This window comes from Tachyglossus aculeatus, chromosome X1, assembly GCF_015852505.1.
Source record: "Tachyglossus aculeatus isolate mTacAcu1 chromosome X1, mTacAcu1.pri, whole genome shotgun sequence".
NCBI classification, from domain to species: Eukaryota; Metazoa; Chordata; class Mammalia; order Monotremata; family Tachyglossidae; genus Tachyglossus; species Tachyglossus aculeatus.
Window position 1 is genome coordinate 39917525 of NC_052101.1, and position 23048 is coordinate 39940572.

Consider the following 23048-nt stretch of genomic DNA (forward strand, 5'->3'; position numbering starts at 1 on the left):
TGCTTTGCACATAGTAAGTGTTTAATAAGTGCCATCATTATTATTATTATTCTTATATGTACAATGGGGACTAAGATGGTGAGCTCCTTGTGGTACATGGACAGCATCCAACCTGATTAGCTTGTATCTACCCCAGTGCTTAATAAATAGTGGAAAGAGCCCAGGCTTGGGAGTCAGAGGTCATGGGTTCTAATCCCGGCTCCGTCACTTATCTGCTGTGTGACTTTGGGCAAATCACTTCACTACTCTGGGATTCAGTTACCTCATCTGTAAAATGGGGATTAAGACTGTGAGACCCCCGTGGGACAACCTGATCACCTTGTAACCTCCCCAGTGCTTAGAACAGTGCTTTGCACATAGTAAGTGCTTAATAATCAATCAATCAATCAATCAATCGTATTTATTGAACACTTACTATGTGCAGAGCACTGTACTAAGCGCTTGGGAAGTACAAATTGGCATCACATAGAGACAGTCCCTACCCAACAGTGGGCTCACAGTCTAAAAGGGGGAGACAGAGAACAGAACCAAACATACCAACAAAATAAAATAAGTAGGATAGAAATGTACAAGTAAAATAAATAAATAAATAAATAAATAGAGTAATAAATATGTAAATAAGTAGTAAATATGTAATAAATGCTATTATTATTATTATTATTATTATATGTACAATGGGGATTAAGATGGTGAGCCCCTTGTGGTACATGGACAGCATCCAACCTGATTAGCTTGTATCTACCCCAGTGCTTAATACAGTGCCTGGCACCTAGTAAGTGCTTAATAAATAGCGGAAAGAGCCCAAGCTTGGGAGTCAGAGCTAGTGGGTTAGAGAAGCAGTGTGGCTCAGTGGAAAGAGCCCAGACTTGGGAGTCAGAGGTCATGGGTTCTAAACCCGGCTCCATCACTTATCAACTGTGTGACTTTGGGCAAGTCACTTCACTTCTCTGTGCCTCAGTTACTTCATCTGGAAAATGGGGATTAAGACTGTGAGCCCCATGTGGGACAACCTGATTACCTTGTATCTCCCTCAGCACTTAGAACAGTGCTTGGCACGTAGTCAGCGCTCAACAAATACCAAAATTATTAAAATTACTTATTCTAATCCCGGCTCCGCCACTTGTCAGCTGTGTGACTTTGGGCAAGTCACTTCACTTCTCTGGGCCTCAGTTACCTCATCTGCAAAATGGGGATGAAGACTGCGAGCCCCACGTGGGACAATCTGTTAACCTTGTATCTAAACCAGCCCTTAGAACGTTGCTTGGCACATAGTAAGCGCTTAACAAATACCATCATCATTATTATTAAATACTGTTCAAAATAAAAGAACTCTGGCACTTCAGTCAGCAGGCCCTGAATTTTATAGCACCCATTACCCTTGAGCTGACTCAGAATGGGTCTGGACTGGGTGAGCGCTGGGCCTCAAATTTTAAGCCTGTGATGGACTCTACTTTCAACCTCTCTTTTGATGTGCGTGTCCTCCACCGCTTTGATTGTGACTCCTGTAGGATCAGGGACCCTGTCGGACTCGTCTATCTGGTATCGGTCCAACAATTATCTGGTTATTCGCTCATAATAAGGGGTCAGTAAACACCCAAACTGACTTAGCTCAGCCAACACCTTCTTTCGAAACCCAGAGGCCTCTTGCCAGCCTTGTCTCGCCTTGAGGGTGGGCAGGGAGACTGGGAGCAGATGGCTGGAGGAGGCCGGATGGATCAGGTCCCTTTAAGAGGCTGGAAATCGATGTGCTCGTTGAGCCGCTGAGGAAAAACAAAATAACTGTTCAATTCCAGGTAAGGGATTAAAAAAAATAAAATAAAAGGATTTGCTATTGTGCATTTTTTTTGCCACCCTTAAAAGCCTGAATTCACCCTCTAAGTGAATGACTTCTGAGGGGTCAATTGAAAAAAAAAAAAGTATAGTGAATCCTTCCACAAAATGGCCAAAACAGAAACCGGCACGTCACTAACTTCCTTCTGCTTCTGGAAATTAAAATGGCTGAGCAGATTGTCTTTCGACTTTGCCTCACGAATTAAAAACGGAGCTGGACACGTGGAGAGCCCGGAGATCCAGCTGACCTCCAATTCCCCTGAACAGAGGGATTTCTAACTACCAAGCTGCCGGGCTGTTAAGTAACAAGAGGCAGGAGGACATGCCATAATGCTACCTATTTCCATTTCTAAATTATTTATGTATTTATTATTTCTACATGGGCGGTTGAACCCGGAGGCACTTCAGGAAGCTAGGTCACCCTTCAGAAGCCCATTACAGAAAATCAGCTCAACCACAATATGGGCTGGCAAATACAGTTGCAGATTCTAGTCCTCATTAATATTACATAATTTCAGCAGTTGAAGGAGTTCGTTGGGTAGTGATAACTTTTCGGTACAATCCTGAGGCTTTGAGACCAGGCTACTGGTAAGACAACTGTTTAACATTACAGATCTATCAATAAACAACACCTTGGTGCAATCGCCAAATCCTAACTCCGGCGACTTTTTGCCCAGTGAAATTATTAACATGTATAATGTGTTTTATAGAAGATTGAAGTCGTTTATTGAGTTTAGGGAATCATGCTCCAGCACTACAATAACTGATTTGTGATGTGACCTGCTGCTTGGCAACAGTTTTTGCACAAGTGGTAACTTTAGATAAGATAAGCGGATTTATTGGCAATTCAGATGGTACTTACAGCACACTTAATTAGGTTTTTTTGGGGGTTTTTTTGGCGATTCGGAGAGTCACTATGGCACACTTATTAGGTTTTTCTTTTTGGCGATACAGACAGTACTTACGGCACACTTGTAGGTCTTTTTAATTTTTTTTAAATGGCGTTTGTTAAGTGCTTACTAGGTGCCAGACACTGTTCTAAGCGCTAGGGTAGATACAAGGTAATCAGGTTGGACACAGCCCATGTCCTACAAGGGGTTCACAGTCTTAATCTGCATTTTCAGGTGAGGTAACTGAGGCACAGAGAAGTGACTTGCCCAAGGTCACTGGTGACAGGCCCATGGTCTATCTACTAGGCCATGCTGCTTTTCTATTGTAGCATGTCTTTTCCAAAATCCCCCCCGCCCGGTATTCATTAGATTAGCCTTGCTTGGAATGTTTTCTCAAGAAGAGATAGAATTTAACCGATAATATTTAGTCAAAACAATTGAGCATATTTATTTACTCGGCTTCCTTTTCTCAATTGTTATTATTGAAATCTAGGCATTCACTTGGCTGCTATTCTGCAATCATATTAGTCCGAATGTGGTTTTACTACTCAAATGAGAAAAATCGTGATCCCGCTGTAGACCCGTAGGTCTAGGATCATCAGAAGTCATGCATCAAGGTGTTTAAAGGGTCTGTTGACCCCTAGTACTAACTTGTACTTCCCAAGCGCTTAGTACAGTGCTCTGCACACAGTAAGCGCTCAATAAATATGATTGAATGAATGAGTGAATGAGTAGAGTAGCAGTGGTAGTAATAGCACTAGCCAATCAATCAATTAATCATATTCATTGAGCACTTATGTGTACAGTGCACTGAATTTAGCACTCCAGAGAGTACAATATAATAATATAACAGAAATGTTCTCTGCCCACAATGAGCTTACAGTCTAAAGGAGGAGATGCACATCAATATAAATAAACTATGGCTATATATAGATATGTATTAGTAGTAGTACTAGTAGTAGTAATGGTATTTATTGATCACCTACTGAGTGCAATATACTGTACTAAGCACATGGGAAAGAGCAACAGAAGCTCAAGAACTTTCTAATGGGGCAGACAGACATAAAAATAATCAGAAACAATTGGATCAGAATAAATCAATCTAATAGCCAATGGGGTAAACAAGTGCTAAAGATAGATTTAAATAAATACAAAACTGCTAGAGGCAGTTGCTGGGCTGAAATAACTCAGGGTGTTGGTAATTAGTCAAGGAAGGCTTTTTGGAGGAAGAGACATTTTAAGAGGAGGGCTTTCAAAGTGGGAATAGTGAGATCTGGAGAATTAGGGGAGGAATGGTGTTCTAAGCTGGGGGGACAGCATGAATAGAGGGTTGGAGGTGGGGGAGATGAGAAAGTATTTGGGACATCATTGGTGACATCAGAGAATACCATCTTGGTTGAATGAAGGGGCCCAAAAAGTTACTGTAGAAGATCAAGGAAGAAGCTGGTAGAGAGGAATCGAAGGCAACAGGTGTTGTCAGTTCTCTTAGGGATTACGGATTAATTTATTCTATCGTATTTATTGAGTGCTTACTGTGTGCAGAGCACTGTACTAAGCGCTTAGCACTTTGAGAAGCAGCATGGCCCAGTGGAAAGATTTTGCGCCGGGAGTCAGAGGACCTGGATTCTAATCCCAGCTCTGCCCAATGCTTGCTGTGTGATCTTGGGCGAGTCACTTAACTTCTCTGTGCCTCAGTTCTCCTGTCCTCCCTCCTACTTAGACTGTGAGCCCCTTGCGGGACAGGGACTTTCACTTGCATCTACTCCAGTGCTTAGAACAGTGTTTGATGCATAGTCAGCATTTAACAAATGCCATGTAAAAAGAGGAGGAGGAGAGAGATAGGGCAATAACTAAAAGGGGCTGTAATCAGTGATCTTGTTTGCTGAGAGAGGCAATTGAAAACCAGTCTAGACAGTATATTGCAGTTATCAAGACGAGTACCAGGAGATGAAACACAAAAGTGAGAAGACCCCAAAGAGAGAGAGAGAGAGAGAGAGAGAGAGAGAGAGAGAGAGAGAGAACATACATCAGTGATTAAGCAGTAGAAAGCAGTCAGTGATGGTTCCATTCTTGTCTTACGCCATCGAGTCTTCTCCAACCCATAACAACTCCATGGACACATTTCTCCCATTCATTCATTCATTCAATCGTATTTATTGAGCGCTTACTGTGTGCAGAGCACTGGACTAAGCGCTTGGGAAGTACAAGTTGGCTTCCAGAACATTCTACCTCCATCTGCAATCGTTCTGGTAGCCTAACCCAAGAGTTTCCTTGGTGAAAATATGGAAGTGGTTTACCATTGCCTTTTCCCTTACGGTAAACTTGAGTCTCTTCCCTCCACTCTCTCCCATGTCACTGCTGCCCAGCACAGGTGAGTTTTGACTTGTAGCAGACGGCCTTCCATGCTTTAGCCAAGCTAGGATTGGAATGGGTAGGCCTCTGCTTGACTCTCCCTCCCTTAGCTGAGACAGGCAGACTACTGGAAACTCTCTAGGTGCAATCCTGAGAGGGGATGTCATTTTCTTCAGAGGACCTCAATCTCTTACCTCTGTGAAATGGGCTGGGCAAATTTCCATTTCCCCTTTCTATAAATGGGTATCATAGATACCACGCTAATGCTGGATCCTTCAGCTGGTGGCTCCAGACTAGAAAAAGACAGACATCTACCCCAGAGACAGAACCATGAAGGAGCTGTCTGTCTCCACCCACTTCAAAGCTTTTCCTCCCAGAGTCCTTCCCTGACTAAGCCCTCCTTTCCTTTACTCCCACTCCCTGACTTACTCTCTTTATTCACACCCCCACCCAGCCCCACAGCACACTTATGTCCATGTCTGTAATTTATTTAATTCTATTAATGTCTTTTCCCCCCTCTAGACTGTAAGTTCTTTGTAGGAAGGGAATGTGTCTTGTTTATTCTTGTATTGTATGCTCCCAAGCACTTAATATAGTGCTGTGCACACAGTAAGTGCTCAATAAATACAATTAAATAAATAAATGTTGGCGACCTTGGAGAAAATTCTTAGGTGGCACAGAGGCAAGAGCAGCATTCATTCATTCATTCAGTCGTATTTATTGAGCACTTACTGTGTGCAGAGCTCTGTACTAAGCGCTTGGAAAGTACAATTCGGCAACGAATCCCTACCCAACGGGCTTGCAGTCTAAGACAGCAGTCTCAGGAGGTCCTTTAGTGAAGCAGCCGGACATATTGCTGTGTGACCTTGGGCAAGTCATTTAACTTCTCTGAGCCTCAGTTCCCTCATCTGTAAAATGGGAATGATGACTGTGAGCCCCACGTGGGACAACCTGATCACCTTGTATCCCCCCTAGCGCTTAGAACAGTACTTTGCACATAGTAAGTGCTTAACAAATGCCATTATTATTATTATTATTATATGGAGTGCCAACTCTCAACTGCACCAGAATTCTGGAGGTACCAAGTTGTACGAAGGTGTTTCGCACGCAGGAAGTGCTTAATAAATACCCCCGATGGATTGATTTATTGATCGTTTGAGATCTGTGGTCCCCAAGGAAGGCACTGAAGCAAACTCCTGGCAAATGCTGCGATGTCACCGAGGAGAAAAACTGCTGTAGAGAGGTGCAGGGAGTGTCCAGGGCAAAGTAAAAAATTATAGGACATGCAGGAAGCAAAATCCCAAGGATGGGCAAGCCTCACAGACTTGATCAATCAATCAGTGGTTTTTATTGAATGCTTACTATGTGCAGAGCACTGTACTAAGTGCTTGGGAAGCAGCATGGCCTAATGGATTGAGCATGTGCCTGGGAATCAGAAGGACCTGGGTTCTAATCTCAGCTCTGCCATGTGTCTGCTGTGTGACCCTGGACAAGTCACTTCACTTCTCTTTGCCACAGTTACCTTATCTGTAAAATAAGGATTAAAACTGTGAGCCCCATGTGGGACAGGGACTGTGTCCAACCTGATTAGTTTGTATCTTCCCCAGCTCTTAGAACAGTGCTTGTCACATAGTAAGCGCTTAACAAATACCATCATTAATATTACTATTATTACAGAATAACAGAGATGGTGGACACTTTCCCTGCCCACAAGGAACTTGCAGTCTGCTTTAACTCCCCAGCTAAACTGCCCATCTAAAGGTCAGGTGACAAGCCTTTTTTTTTATGATCCTACACTTAACCCAGCTAATTCTGACCTTTAATTCCTACCACAGACTCCACTTCCCTCTCAGTTGGAAATTCTTTTGCTTACCTTTGACCTTCAAACCACTTCTGGCGTACAATATGGTAGCTGTTGAGTGATGTCACTTTGCTCCAAGGTTCAGAGGGGAAGTGAAATGCATCGGATCAGAATGGAAAGGGTGTAAACTAGGTCAACAGAACAATCCCCATCAAATGGCTGGAGCCAGCAAAAATCTTTAGTCACCGAATGTAATTAGCAGCTTAGTAAATCCTGGGTGATCTCTGTCTGCACTTACCCTAATGCTTTGCCTGAATCTGAATGAAGTCTGTTTATGTCAATCAATTATTGATATTTTTTGAGCGCTTACTGAGTGCACAGCACCGAACTAAGTGCCTGGAAGAGTCCAATACAACAAAGTTAGTGGCTATATTCCCCGCCCACAAGGCACTTACAGTCTAGAAGGGGAGACAGGCATAAATATAAATAAATTGAAATATGATCAATTATGATATGATTATAATAATAATGATGATGGCATTTGTTAAGTGCTTACTATGTGCCACACACTGTTCTAAGCGCTGGGGGGATACAAGGTAATCAGGTTGTCCCACATGGGGCTCACAGTCTTCACCCCCATTTTACAGATGAGGTAACTGAGGCCCAGAGAAGTTAAGTGACTTGCCCAAAGTCACACAGTAGACAAGTGGCGGAGTCGGGATTAGAACCCATGACCTCTGACTCCAAAGCCCGGGCTCTTTCCACTGAGTCGTGCTGCTTCTCTACGTGTACATGAGTGCTGTGAGGATGAGGGTGAGGTGACAATCTAGACTGTAAACTCCCTCTAGACTGCAAGCGGGGAATATGTCTACCAACTCTGTTGTACTCTCCCAATCTCTTAGCACAGTGCTCTGCACACAGTAAGCACTCGATGAATTCATTCATTCATTCAATCGTATTTATTGAGCGCTTACTGTGTGCAGAGCACTGTACTAAGCACTTGGGAAGTACAAGTCAGCAACAGATGGAGAAGGTCCCTACCCAACAACAGGCTCACAGTCTAGAAGGGGGAGACAGACAACAAAACAAAACATGTAGACAGGTGTCAAAACCGTCAGAATAAATAGCATTACAGCTATATGCACATCATTAACAAAATAGAGTAGTAAATATGTACAAGTAAAATATATAGAGCGATAAATCTGTACAAACATATATACAGGTGCTGTGGAGAGGGGAAGGGGGTAGGGGAAGGGGGATGGGGAGGAGGAGAGGAAAAAGGGGGCTCAGTCTGGGAAGGCCTCCTGGAGGAGGTGAGCTCTCCGTAGGGCTTTGAAGGGATGTGTGATGGATGTTTGGTGGATGTGTGGAGGGAAGGCATTCCAGGCCAGGAGTAGGATGCGGGCCAGGGGTTGACGACGGGACAGGCGAGAACGAGGCACAGTGAGGAGGTTAGCGGCAGAGGAGTGGAGGATGCGGGCTGGGCTTTTGATGATATCAATCAATCAATCATTCAATGGTATTTATTAAGTGCTTCCTATGTGCAGAATACTGTACTAAGCACTTGGGAAAGCACAATACAGCAGAATTAGCAGACACGTTTCCTCCCCGTGATGATATCAAGTGCTTATGTCCTCGCCAAACCAAGTATTTGGCGACAGTGCACTGTGAAGCTGGGTTCCTGGATCCCTGAAGGAAGGTCTCGTTGACTGAGTCCAGGTTAATAATGATAGTCACTGGAAAAGCTCTAAAGAAAATAGTGTTTAAATTCAGATGGCTGACATAAGTTGCAAACAGTAAACAGGAGAATGATAACCCTGTAATTAAATGTTGGAAAACAATGATGCTTCCTAGGTAAACCTGAAACAGGATGTGTACCAGAGGAGCATTTTAATAAAACGTATTCTCCATGTTCGGGCTGGAATACCTAGGACTGAATGAGCCTGGATCAAATGCGCTGTGCCCCATCTGGAAGTTGGATCCCCCTCTTCTCAGGTTTCCCATCCCTCTTGCCACCCACTCAGAAAGAGGGAAAGCATTGAGTTGGTAGAGCTGTTGGCAGGGTTAAGAGAAAGAACAACAAAAAACTTCAAAATACCCTTTATTAGCGGCGGAACCCGCAATGGGTAATGACTAGTGTCCATTCTCGTCAGAGGCTGGACTTTGAACTTGCCCCTACCTGTCTCTTCCAGCCATGCTTCAGATGAGCAGTATCGGCGGGACTTAGTAAAGCCTGGTCAGAGATAATCTTTATGAAGCTAACTTGTTGATCATGTACCTCAGACCACCACTCTCCTCATCTTCAAAGCCTTATTTAAAATCACATCTCCTCCAAGAGATCTTCCCTGACTAAGCTCTCATTTCTCCTACTCCTTAGTGTCACCCATGCAATATGCATCTCTACCCACGCATCAAGCAAAAACTCCTCACTCTCGGCTTCAAGGCTGTCCATCCCCTCGCCCCCTCCTACCTCCCCTCCCTTCTCTCCTTCTCCAGCCCAGCCCGCACCGTCCGCTCCTCTGGCCACTAACCTCCTCACTGTACCTCGTTCTCGCCCGTCCCGCCGTCGATCCCCGGCCCACGTCCTCCCCTTGGCCTATTTATTTTATTTTGTTAGTATGTTTGGTTTTGTTCTCTGTCTCCCCCTTTTAGACTGTGAGCCCACTGTTGGGCAGGGACTGTCTCTATATGTTGCCAATTTGTACTGCCCAAGTGCTTAGTACAGTGCTCTGCACACAGTAAGCGCTCAATAAATACGATTGATGATGATGATAGAATGCCCTCCCTCCATGCATCCGCCAAGCTAGCTCTCTTCCTCCTTTCAAAGCCCTACTGAGAGCTCACCTCCTCCAAGAGGCCTTCCCAGACTGAGCCCCCTTTTTCCTCTCCCCCTTCCCCTCCCCACAGCACCTGTATATATGTTTGTACAGATTTATTACTCTATTTTACTTGTACATATTTAATATTCTATTTATTTTGTTAATGATGCGCATCTAGCTTTAATTCCATTTGTTCTGTCGACTTGACACCTGTCCACATGTCTTGTTGTGTTGTCTGTCTCCCCCTTCTAGACTGTGAGCCCATTGTTGGGTAGGGGCCATCTCTATATGTTGCCAACTTGTACTTCCCAAGTGCTTAGTACAGTGCTCTGCACACAGTAAGGGCTCAATAAATATGATTGAATGAATGAATGAATGAATAAGCACTTGATATTCACCCCACCCCACTCCACCAGAACTTATGAACATATACAAAATGTATTTATATTTATCCATTCATTCAATCGTATTTATTGAGCGCTTACTGTGTGCAGAGCACTATACTAAGTGCTCGGAAAGTACAATTCAGTAATAAAGAGAGACAAATTTCAAGACTGTGAGCCCACTGTTGGGTAGGGACTGTCTCTATATGTTGTCAACTTGTACTTCCCAAGCGCTTAGTACAGTGCTCTGCACACAGTAAGCACTCAATAAATACGATTGAATGAATGAATGAATGAATCCCTGCCCACACGAGGCTTACAGTCTAGAAGGGGGGGAGACAGACATCAAAACATATAAATACGCATCAATATAAATAAATAGAATTATAGAAAGCGGCGTGGCTCAGTGGAAAGAGCCTGGGCTTTGGAGTCAGAGGTCATGGGTTCAAATCCCGGCTCTGCCAACTGTCAGCCGTGTGATTTTGGGCAAGTCACTTAACTTCTCTGTGCCTCAGTTACCTCATCTGTAAAATGGGGATTAAGACTGTGAGCCCCCCGGGGGACAACCTGATCACCTTGTAACCTCCCCAGCGCTTAGAACAGTGCTTTGCACATAGTAAGCGCTTAACAAATACCATCATCATCATCATCAAGTGCCATGGGGAGAGGTGGGTAGAGGAAAGGGAGTGAACTGGGGTGATGTGGAGGGGAGGGAGAGCTGAGGAAAAGGGGGACTTTGTCTGGGAGGGCCTCTTGGAGGAGGTGACCCTTCAGTAGGGCTTTAAAGGGGGGAAGTGTGATTGTTGGGCGGATTTGAGGAGGGACGCCATTCCAGGCTGGTGGTAGGATGAGAAGCAGCGTGGCTCAGTGGAAAGAATCCGGGCTTTGGAGTCAGAGGTCATGGGTTCAAATCCCAGCTCCGCCACTTGTCAGCTGTGTGACTTTGGGCAAGTCACTTGACTTCTCTGTGCCTCAGTTACCTCATCTGTAAAATGGGGATTAAGTCTGTGAGCCCCACGTGGGACAACTTGATTACTGTGTATCTACCCCAGCACTTAGAACCATGCTTTGCACATAGTAAGCGCTTAATAAATACCATCATTATTTTTATTATTATTATTAGGATGTTGACCAGGGGTTGACGGCGGGACAGGTGAGAACAAGGCACAGCGAGAAGGTTAGCACCAGAGGAGCAGAGTGTGCAGGCTGGGATGTAGAGGAGAAAAGGGAGGTGAGGTAAGAAGGGGAAAGGTGGTGAGGGCTTTGAAGCCAATAGTGAGGAGTTTTTGCTTGACTTATCTGCTGTGTGACCTTGGGCAACTCACTTAACTTCTCTGGACCTCATCTGTGAAATAGGGATTAAGTCGGTGAGCCCCATATAGGACAGGGACTGTGTCCAACCCAATTTGCTTGTATCCATCCCAATGCTTAGTACAGTGCCTAGCACACAGTAAGTGCTTAACAAACACCACAATTATTATTATTATTATTGCAGTACTCTTCATCAAGTGCTTGATAAATGGCATTGATCGACTGATTAATGACAAAACGTACAGAAATCCCCAGATCTTCTGTGTGCCGGCTCTTTGCGGGGCTGAAGCATTTGCTAAGACATGTGGTCTGGATCTCTTTTCCTTTCTATTTCTGGCTGTTGCCATTTTCTTGATCCATCTCTGATGTCTGCCATCACATTAACCACTTTCGGCATCCCAGGAACAGAGAGTGGGAGAGGGAGAAGTGTAGCTCAAGTTTCCCACTGCGGCTGGGGGCTGTTTAGGGCCCCCCAAAAACATCACCTGTCATGACCACGGTCAAGTCCCACCTTCTCAGCGGAGCAGAGAAGGTAGAGAAGCAGCGTGGCTCAGTGGAAAGAGCACAGGCTTTGGAGTCAGAGGTCATGAGTTCAAATCCCTGCTCCGCCAATTGTCAGCTGTGTGACTTTGGGCAAGTCACGACTTCTCTGGGCCTCAGTTACCTCATCTGGAAAATGGGGATTAAGATTGTGAGCCCACTGTTGGGTAGGGACTGTCTCTATATATTGCCAACTTGTACTTCCCAAGCGCTTAGTACAGTGCTCTGCACACACTAAGTGCTCAATAAATACGATTGAATGAATGAAAGCGAGCCCCTCGTGGGACAACCTGATCACCTTAACCTCCCCAGCGCTTAGAACAGTGCCTTGCACATAGAACTTAATAAATGCCATCATTATTATCATTATTATTATTATGCAGGTGAGACAGTGGCCTCTGAGGCTGTTGGGGTGAATCTGTTTACTGTTCTGAGCGGTTTCTTTTATTGTATTTTTAAGCACTTTCTACTACTAGGTAGTAGAGTACTAAGCATTGGGACACCAACAAACCAATCGGGTTGAACAGAATCATATTCCAAAAGGGGCTCACAGTGTTAATCCCCAGTTTACTGATGAGGCAACTGAGGCCCAAGAGTTCCTTGTGTTGCTCTGAACAATTTTGCCCAGCAGATCTTTTTTGAGTGTTAAAATGGAATCTACAAAGGTAAATTGCTAATTGTTTCTATAATCGTTTGCTGTTAGATTCTGAGTTCCTTGAAACCAGGGCCTTATCTTTAATCTATTTTTTTCTGTTATAAGCATTCAGTAATAATTTTGATGAAAAATTCTTTATAAATTTGTTTTTGCTCTTTTATTATGCTATTACTTTCCTTGAATGTCTGGCCCATCCCCTCTTTGCTTCCATTTTAAACTGTCAATTTCCTGTAGATCAGGGGTGATTATGCGAATTATTCCATTTGTACCTTTCCCCAGTGCTTATTTTATATTTTTATGGTACTTGTTAAGCACTTACTATGCGCCAGGCACTGTACTAAGCACTGGGTTAGATACCAGCTAATCAGGTTGGACACAGTCCATGTGCCACATGGGGCTTACAGTCTTAATCTCCATTTTACAGATGAGATATCTGAGGCAGAGAGAAGTTAAGTGATTTGGCCAAGATCACACAGCAGACAGATGGCAGAGCCGGAGACAGAACCCAAGTCCTCTGATTCCCAAGCCAGTGCCCTTTCCACTAGGCCACGCTGCTTCATTTCTTATTGCTTATATGTATATATGTTTGCACATGTTTATTACTCTATTTATTTATTTTATTTGTACATGTTTATTCTATTTATTTTATTTTGTTAATATGCTTTGTTTTGTTCTCTGTCTCCCCCTTCTAGACTGTGAGCCCACTATTGAGTAGGGACCGTCTCTATATGTTGCCAACTTGTGCTTCCTAAGCGCTTAGTACAGTGCTCTGCACACAGTAAGCGCTCAATAAATACAATTGAATGAATGAATGCTTTATGTGAGGCTTCTCTGTCTTCTGCTCCTGCTTCTCAGTTATTTCAATGATCTGAAACTTTGTTTAATATTTTGAAAACTGTTTCTTCTTGCTTATGGCTTTCCCATTTCAGCTTGTGGTATAGGAGCTGTTTGGGTCTTCTGTTGCCATCTATTTATTTTTAAATGCCATATCTAGCAAAACTATGTTGCAATGAGCATTACTTAGATAATGGTAAGCTGATTTAACCAGGTTCCCATTATTTGTAATTATAATTGGCTACTTGAAGTTAAGAAGGTGGAATTGAAGGAACTTCTCAGGAAATTGAATAAGGTTTCTCAGTTGGGCATTACAATTGTCTGTAGACCTTGAGTTTATGCTGAGGCTTAATGCCTTATAGAATAATAATAATAATAATAATAATAATAATAAAAATGGTATTTGCTAGGTTCTTACTATGGGCAAGAACAATAATAATAAAACTAGGTTCTTACTATGGGCAAGCTTTGGATCTCTTCAGCCTCCATGTCCCACCTTTTGTCATATATGTTCCTATTGTCATGCATGTCATGCAATAAGCATCTCTTTTATCAGTTATGAGGATATACTTTATGTTGATGAAATGCTTGCTTAGATGAAAGAAGCTCTCTGCTCTAAGAAATTCTCAATCCTTTCCTCCTCTTCTTTTTTTCTTTTTTCTGTATTCATTGCTCTCCAATCGTATTTTTACTGTGTTAAGTGCTTACTATGAACCAGGCACTGTACTGAGTGCAGGGGCAGATAAAAGCCAATCAGTTGGACACAATCCCACATGGGGCTCAAAGAATCAATTCCCTTTTTGCAGCTGAGGTAACTGAGGCACGGAGAAATGAGTGACTTGCCCAATATCACACAGCAGACAAGTGACAGAACCTGGAATCCAGGTCCTTCTGACTCTCCGGCCTGTGCTCTAACCACTAGACCACGCTGCTTGACTCTGCCGCAGGTATTTCTCACCTTAAAACTTTGAAACACTTGTTGAAAACATGGCCAGTTATTTATTTCACTCTCCCATGACTTTTCCCCAAGTCAGCTTCCTACTGCGTTTAATTAAAACTATCTGAATCGAAATTCATAACAGGGCTGGTGGGACACGAAGTGAGGAAGGGCCATTTTCAACTTCAAGGAGGTGGCATCCAAATAATCCAGAGGACCAATAATGTTGATTTCTGCATATTCTCCATAGTCAAGCCGCCTCTCCCAGACATCGTTGCCTCTTTATGAGAAGCAGCGTGGCTTAGGGGAAAGAGCATGGACTTGGGGGTCAGAGGTTGTGGGTTCTAATCCCCACACTGCCACTTGTCAGCTGTGTGACTTTGGGGCCCTCACTTCACTTCTCTGTGCCTCAGTTACCTCAGCTGCAAAAAATTACCTCATTTGTAAAATGGGGATTAAGACTCTGAGCCCCACATGGGACAATCTAATAATCTTGTATCTACCCCAGTGCTTAAAACAGTGCTTGGCACATAGTAAGTGCTTAACAAATACCATTATTATTATTATTATTATTATTATTATTATCATCACGTATTTATTGATTATTATTATTATCTGTTAAGCATTTACTGTGTGCCAGGCACTATACTAAATGCTGGGGTGACTATAAACAAGTTCCCTTATCCCATTTGGGGATCGCAGTCTCAACCCCCATTTTCCAGATGAGATAACTGATGCACAGAGGAAAGAAAATGACTTGCCCAAGGTCACACAGCAGATAAATGGAGGAGCTGGGATTAGAAACCAGGTCCTCTGACCCCGAAGCCTGTGCTCTTTCCACTAGGCCTCACTGCTTAAATAGTAGAGTAGAGAAGCAGCGTGGCTTCGTGGGAAGAGTACGGGCTTGGGGGTCAGAGGTCATGGGTTCTAATCCTGGCTCCTCCACTCATCTGCTGTGTGACTTTGGGCAAGTCACTTAGCTTCTCTGTGCCTCAGTTACCTCATCTGTAAAATGAGGATTAAGACTGTGAGCCCCATGTGGGATGATCTGATTACTTTATATCTACCCCAGTGCTTAGAACAGAGCTTGGCACATAGTAAGCACTTAACAAATACCATTATTATTATTATTATAATTATTAGTAGTAGTAGTACAAGTCTATATGTACAGAAATGCTACATGTGGTTGTGAGTACGTAAGTACATATTTGTTGTCCATGTGCTGAAGTGGTAGTTGGGGCACATGACCTGGGGCGGGGAAAGAAATTAATCGAGGAAGGCTTCTGGGAGGGAATGTGATTTTAGAAGAGCTTGGAAGTGGAGAGAGCTGTAATATTAGCAGATTCGAAGGAGAGATAATTTGAGCCAATGTGGGGAGATTGTGAGCAAGAAGTCAGAGGTGGAAGAATCAGGTATGAGATGGAGTGAGTGGGTTTGCTTAGGGGAACAAAGTAGGTGAGCTGGGGTTTTGGAGGGAGAGAGATGATGGAATGTCTCAAAGCCAGTGGCCAGGAGTCTCTGCTTGATGTGGAGAGAAATGGGTAACCAGTGAAGGTTCTTGAGGTATAGGGAGATGTGTGAATTCACATTTTAGAAAAATGATCTAGGCAGTAGAGGAATCAATCAATCAATCGTATTTATTGAGCGCTTACTGTGTGCAGAGCACTGTACTAAGCACTTGGGAAGTACAAGTTGGCAACATATAGAGACAGTCCCTACCCAACAGTGGGCTCACAGTCTAAAAGGGGGAGACAGAGAACAAAACCAAACATACTAACAAAATAAATAGAATAGATATGTACAGGTAAAATAAATAAATAGAGTAATAAATATGTACAAACATATATACATATATACAGGTGCTGTGGGGAAGGGAAGGAGGTAAGATGTGGGGGATGGAGAGGGGGACGATGGAGGGGGGAGAGCAAAGAGAGCAAAGAGAAGCAGTGTAGCACAGTGGAAAGAGCACGGGCTTGGGAATCAGAGATCATGGGCTCCAATCCCGCCTCTGCCACTTGTCAGCTGTGTGACTTTGGGCAAATCACTTCATTTCTCTGTGCCTCAGTTACCTCATCTGGAAGATGGGGATTAAGACGGTGAGCCCCATGTGGGACAACCTGATTACCTTGTATCCTCCCCACCCCAGTGCTTAGAACAGTGCACTTAATAAATGCCATCATTATTTATTATTAAAGTATGGACTGCAGAGGAGGGAGATAGGAGCTCGTTGTGGCCAGGGAACGTGTCTACCAACTCTGTTACATTGTAGTCTCCCAAGCACTTAGTACTGTGCTCTGTCCACAATAAGCACTCCCTCATGTGAGATGGGAACTGTGTTCAATCTCATTATCTTGTATTTATCCCAGTGTTTAGTATAGTGTTTGGCACACAGTAAATGCTGAACAAGTACCATAATTGTTAGAACGAGCTGCTGGAGAGGTTGGGGGAAAACTAGGAGTGAAGGGCTTAGTACAGTGCTCTGCACACAGTAAGTGCTCAATAAATACGATTGAATGAATGAATGAATGAAGGATGTTGGAAAAATTAGACTGTAAACTCTGTGTGGGAAGGGAGCATGTCGCCAACTCTGTTTTCTTGTTCTTTCCCAAGCACTTAGTACAGTATTCTGAAAACAGTAAGCATTCAATAAGTACCATTGACTGATTAAAACCAAAGTTACAAAGGGCTCCCAAGGAAAGTGTTTCCATTGCATTAAAGCAGCTGAGAGGTCAAAGAGGATTAGGATTAAATAGAATCTGTTAGTCAATCAATGGTATTTACTGAGTACTTACTATTCATTCAATCGTATTTATTGAGTGCTTACTATGTGCAGAGCATTCAATCATTCATTCAGTCGTATTTATTGAGCCCTTACTGTGTGCAGAGCACTGTACTAAGCGCTTGGGAAGTACAAGTTGGCAACATATAGAGACGGTCCCTACCCAACAGTGGGCTCACAGTCTAGAAGACTGTACTAAGCGCTTGGGAGGGTACAATAAGATAAAGGTGGAAGACACACCCATTATGATTTTACAGTCCAGAGGGGGAGACACACATTAACATAAATATTGTAGTTTATTGAATATAAATGCATTTATATTTAATGTACAAATGATATATTTGGAAAGGAGGAGGCCACTGATAACACTGGAGAGTATTGTCAAAAATACTGGACACGGAGGTGGACATGACATCACAAGCATCACACTGGGCACACACACAGTGTAATGTAACTATATCATAAGCACCATTTTGCCAAATACATCCAGTCCACTTGGGTCTGGAGCATTTCTTCACATATCTCAGATCTGTAATGTATTTTTTTATATGAATGTTTCTCTCCCCCAGCAGTCTGTAAGCTCGTTATGGGCAGGGAATGTGTCGTTTATTGTTGTTTTGTCCTCTTCCCAAGCACTTGGTACGGCGCCCTGCACAACGAGAGCGCTTAATTGATGGACACGTGGACCCTTCCAGCTCCTTCCAGAGCTTTTGCGTTCCTCTCCTAGGTCCCTCTGAACATGGCCAAAGGGAAGCCGGGCACTGAGAGGAAAAATACTAGACAGGCGTCTACGGCCTTATCTGTGTTGGCCAGGGGACGGACCAGCTGAAAATCAGAGGACTGGCATCCCTCCATTCCAAAACAGCTAAGAGGGTGTCGATGAGTCAGAAGCCATAACCATCAGAGAAGCAGCGTGGCTAAGTGGAAAGAGCATGGGCTTTGGAGTCAGAGGTCCTGGGTTCGAATCCCAGCTCCGCCACGTCTGCTGTGTGTGACCTCGGGCAAGTCATTTAACTTCTCTGAGCCTCGGTTCCCTCATCTGTAAAATGGGGATTAAGACTGTGAGCCCCCCGTGGGACAACCTGATCACCTTGTATCCCTCCCAGTGCTTAGAACAGTGCTTTGCACATACTAAGCGCTTAACAAATGCCAACATTATTATTATTATTCTCTGAGCCTCAGTTCCCTCATCTGTAAAATGGGGATTAAGACTGTGAGCCCCACGTGGGACAGCCTGATCACTTTGTATCCCTCCCAGTGCTTAGAACAGTGCTTTGCACATAGTAAGCGCTTAACAAATGCCACCATTATTATTATTATTCTCTGAGCCTCAGTTCCCTCATCTGTAAAATGGGGATTAAGACTGTGAGCCCCACGTGGGACAGCCTGATCACTTTGTATCCCCCCCAGCGCTTAGAACAGTGCTTTGCACATAGTAAGCGCTTAACAAATGCCAACATTATTATTATTATTCTCTGAGCCTCAGTTCCCTCATCTGTAAAATGGGGATTAAGACTATGAGCCCCCCGTGGGACAACCTGATCACCTTGTAACCCCCCAGCGCTTAGAACAGTGCTTTGCACATAGTAAGCACTTAACAAATGCCAACATTATTATTATTATTCCCTGAGCCTCAGTTCCTTCATCTGTAAAATGGGGATTAAGACTGTGAGCCCCCCGTGGGACAACCTGATCACCTTGTATCCCCCCCCAGCGCTTAGAACAGTGCTTTGCACATAGTAAGCGCTTAACAAATGCCAACATTATTATTATTCTCTGAGCCTCAGTTCCCTCACCTGTAAAATGGGGATTAAGACTGTGAGCCCCCCGTGGGACAACCTGATCACCTTGTATCCCCCCAGCGTTTAGAACAGTGCTTTGCACATAGTAAGCGCTTAACAAATGCCAACATTATTATTATTATTCCCTGAGCCTCAGTTCCTTCATCTGTAAAATGGGGATTAAGACTGTGAGCCCCCCGTGGGACAACCTGATCACCTTGTATCCCCCCCCAGCGCTTAGAACAGTGCTTTGCACATAGTAAGCGCTTAACAAATGCCAACATTATTATTATTCTCTGAGCCTCAGTTCCCTCACCTGTAAAATGGGGATTAAGACTGTGAGCCCCCCGTGGGACAACCTGATCACCTTGTATCCCCCCAGCGTTTAGAACAGTGCTTTGCACATAGTAAGCGCTTAACAAATGCCAACATTATTATTATTATTCTCTGAGCCTCAGTTCCCTCATCTGTAAAATGGGGATTAAGACTGGGAGCCCCCCGTGGGACAACCTGATCACCTTGTATCCCCCCCAGCGCTTAGAACAGTGCTTTGCACATACTAAGCGCTTAACAAATGCCAACATTATTATTATTATTCTCTGAGCCTCAGTTCCCTCATCTGTAAAATGGGGATTAAGACTGTGAGCCCCCCGTGGGACAACATGATCACCTTGTATCCCTCCCAGCGCTTAGAACAGTGCTTTGCACATAGTAAGCGCTTAACAAATGCCAACATTATTATTATTATTCTCTGAGCCTCAGTTCCCTCACCTGTAAAATGGGGATGAAGACTGTGAGCCCCCCCGTGGGACAACCTGATCACCTTGTATCCCTCCCAGCGCTTAGAACAGTGCTTTGCACATAGTAAGCGCTTAACAAATGCCAACATTATTATTATTATTCTTCTCTGAGCCTCAGTTCCCTCACCTGTAAAATGGGGACTAAGACTGTGAGCCCCACGTAGGACAGCCTGATCACCTTGTATCCCCCCCAGCGCTTAGAACAGTGCTTTGCACATAGTAAGCGCTCAACAAGTATCATCATCATTTCTGATCTCCCCTCACTGCCCTGCTAGGTGATAAAATTGTCTTTCGCTCCTGCTGTCTGGAGGACAAGCTTGTCCTAGGGTTTGGTAGGAAGGTTTTCCTGGTGGATTCTGGCGAATCCTTTTCTCCTCCACCAGTGGGGCTGGGAGAGGTGGCCTTATGGTCTCTGCACAATAATGGCTTAACAAATCAATCAATCAATCGCATTTATTGAGCGCTTACTATGTGCAGAGCACTGTACTAAGCGCTTGGGAAGTACAAATTGGCAACACATAGAGACAGTCCCTACCCAACAGTGGGCTCACAGTCTAAAAGGGGGAGACAGAGAACAGAACCAAACATACCAACAAAATAAAATAAATAGGATAGAAATGTACAAGTAAAATAAATAAATAGAGTAATAAATATGTACAACCATATATACACATATACAGGTGCTGTGGGGAAGGGAAGGAGGTAAGACGGGGGGATGGAGAGGGGGACGAGGGGGAGAGGAAAGAAGGGGCTCAGTCTGGGAACAAATGCCATCATTATTATTATTATTATGGTGGGTCCTGAGGAGAAACTGGCTACCCACGCTCGGCTAGGCCCAGCCCTGTGGCGTCACGGCCCAGGGAGCCAGCTAGGCCGGATGGGGCACCTTCCCTCCCCTCAGGCTCCTTCAGGAAGGGCAACCCTGCCATTGAGGCGGCCCCGGCCATGACGACCACGGCCATGACGACCACAGCCACCGGCTCCACCCCCTCCATCCCACCCACGGGGCGGAGTTCCCTCAGGGTCGGGGAGAGGAAAGCACGGGATGCCCGGCGGCCATCTTGGCTGTGGGCATCCGCCTCAAGGGTGCCTGAGGTCGTCGTGTTCTGCCCTACACCCATTCCCCCGAGTACTCGGGGATGATAATAATAATGATGATGGCATTTATTAAGCGCTTACTATGTGCAAAGCACTGTTCTAAGCGCTGGGGAGGTTACAAGGTGATCAGATTGTCCCGCGGGGACGGTTTTAATCCCCATTTTTACAGATCAGGTAACTGAGGCCCAGAGAATAATAATAATAATGGCGGCACATTTTTACTGATGAGGTAACTGAGGCCCGGAGAACAATAATAATAATAATAATAATGATGGCATTTATTAAGCTTTTCCTATGTGCAAAGCACTGTTCTAAGCGCTGGGGAGGTTACAAGGTGATCAGGTTGTTCCACGGAGACAGCTTTAATCCCCATTTTTACAGATGAGGTAACTGAGGCCCAGAGAATAGTAATAATAATGATGACATTTATTAAGCGCTTACTATGTGCAAAGCACTGTTATAAGCGCTGGGGAGGTTACAAGGTGATCAGGTTGTCCCACGGGGACCGTTTTAATCCCCTTTTTTACAGATGAGGTAACTGAGGCCCAGAGAATAATAATAATAATAATAATAATGATAATGATGGCATTTATTAAGCACTTACTATGTGCAAAGCACTGGGGAGGTTACAAAATGATCAGGTTGTCCCACGGGGCAAGTTTTAATCCCCATTTTTACAGATGAGGTAACTGAGGCCCAGAGAATAATAATAATAATAATAATGATGGCATTTATTAAGCGCTTACTATGTGCAAAGCACTGTTCTAAGCGCTGGGGAGGTTACAAAATGATCAGGTTGTCCCACGGGGCAAGTTTTAATCCCCATTTTTACAGATGAGGTAACTGAGGCCCAGAGAATAATAATAATAATGGTGGCACATTTTTACAGATGAAGTAACCGAGGCCCAGAGAATAATAATAATGATGATTGCATTTATTAAGCGCTTACTATGTGCAAAGCACGGTTCTAAGCACAGGGGAGGTTACAAGGTGATCGGGTTGTCCCACAGGGATGGCTTAAATCCCCATTTTTACAGATGAGGTAAATGAGGCCCAGAGAATAATAATAGTAATAATGATGGCATTTATTAAGTGCTTACTATGTGCAAAGCACTGTTCTAAGCACTGGGGAGCTTACAAGGTGATCAGGTTGTCCCACGGGGACGGCTTTAATCCCCATTTTTACAGATGAGGTAACTGAGACCCAGAGAGTAATAATAATAATGATGACATTTATTAAGCGCTGACTATGTGCAAAGCACTGTTCTAAGTGCTGAGGAGGTTACAAGGCAATCAGGTTGTCCCACGGGGATGGTTTTAATGCCCATTTTTACAGATGAGGTAACTGAGGCCCAGAGAATAATAATAATAATGATAATAATGATGACATTTATTAAGCGCTTACTATGTGCAGTGTTCTAAGCACTGGGGAGGTTACATGGTGATCCGGTTGTCCCACGGGGACGGTTTTAATGCCCATTTTTACAGATGAGGTAACTGAGGCCCAGAGAATAATAATAATAATGGCGGCACATTTTTACAGATGAGGTAACTGAGGCCCAGAGAACAATAATAATAATAATGATGGCATTTATTAAGCGCTCACTATGTGCAAAGCACTGTTCTAAGCGCTGGGGAGCTTACAAGGTGATCAGGTTGTCCCACGGGGACGATTTTAATCCCCATTTTTACAGATGAGGTAACCGAGGCCCAGAGAATAATAATAATAATGATGATGATGGTATTTATTAAGCGCTTACTATGTGCAAAGCACTGTTCTAAGCACTGGGGAGGTTACACGGTGACCAGGTTGTCCCACGGGGACGGTTTTAATCCCCGTTTTTACAGCTGAGGTAACTGAGGCCCAGAGAAGGGAAGTGACTTGCCCAAAGTCACCCAGCTGACGAGTGGCGTAGCCATGACTTCAAAGCCCAGGCTCCTCTGTCCACCGAGCCGCCCTGCATCGTGCCACATAGGGCCCTCGCACTTGTACTTCCCAAGCGCTTAGTACAGTGCTCTGCACGCAGTAAGCGCTCAATAAATACGATTGATTGATTGATTATCCCCTGATCCCCTCCCGCCCCGTGTCGGTAAAGGTTATGGTGGTGGAGGGGGGGCGGGGGCGGGAGTAGTGCTTTCTTGGCCCACAGAAAAGATGGCGGCGGTGGGTGGGCCCCCCCGACTCGGAGCCCTCATTGGGCGGGCGTCGGCCGGAAGAGGCGCGCCTCGAGGCCGGCT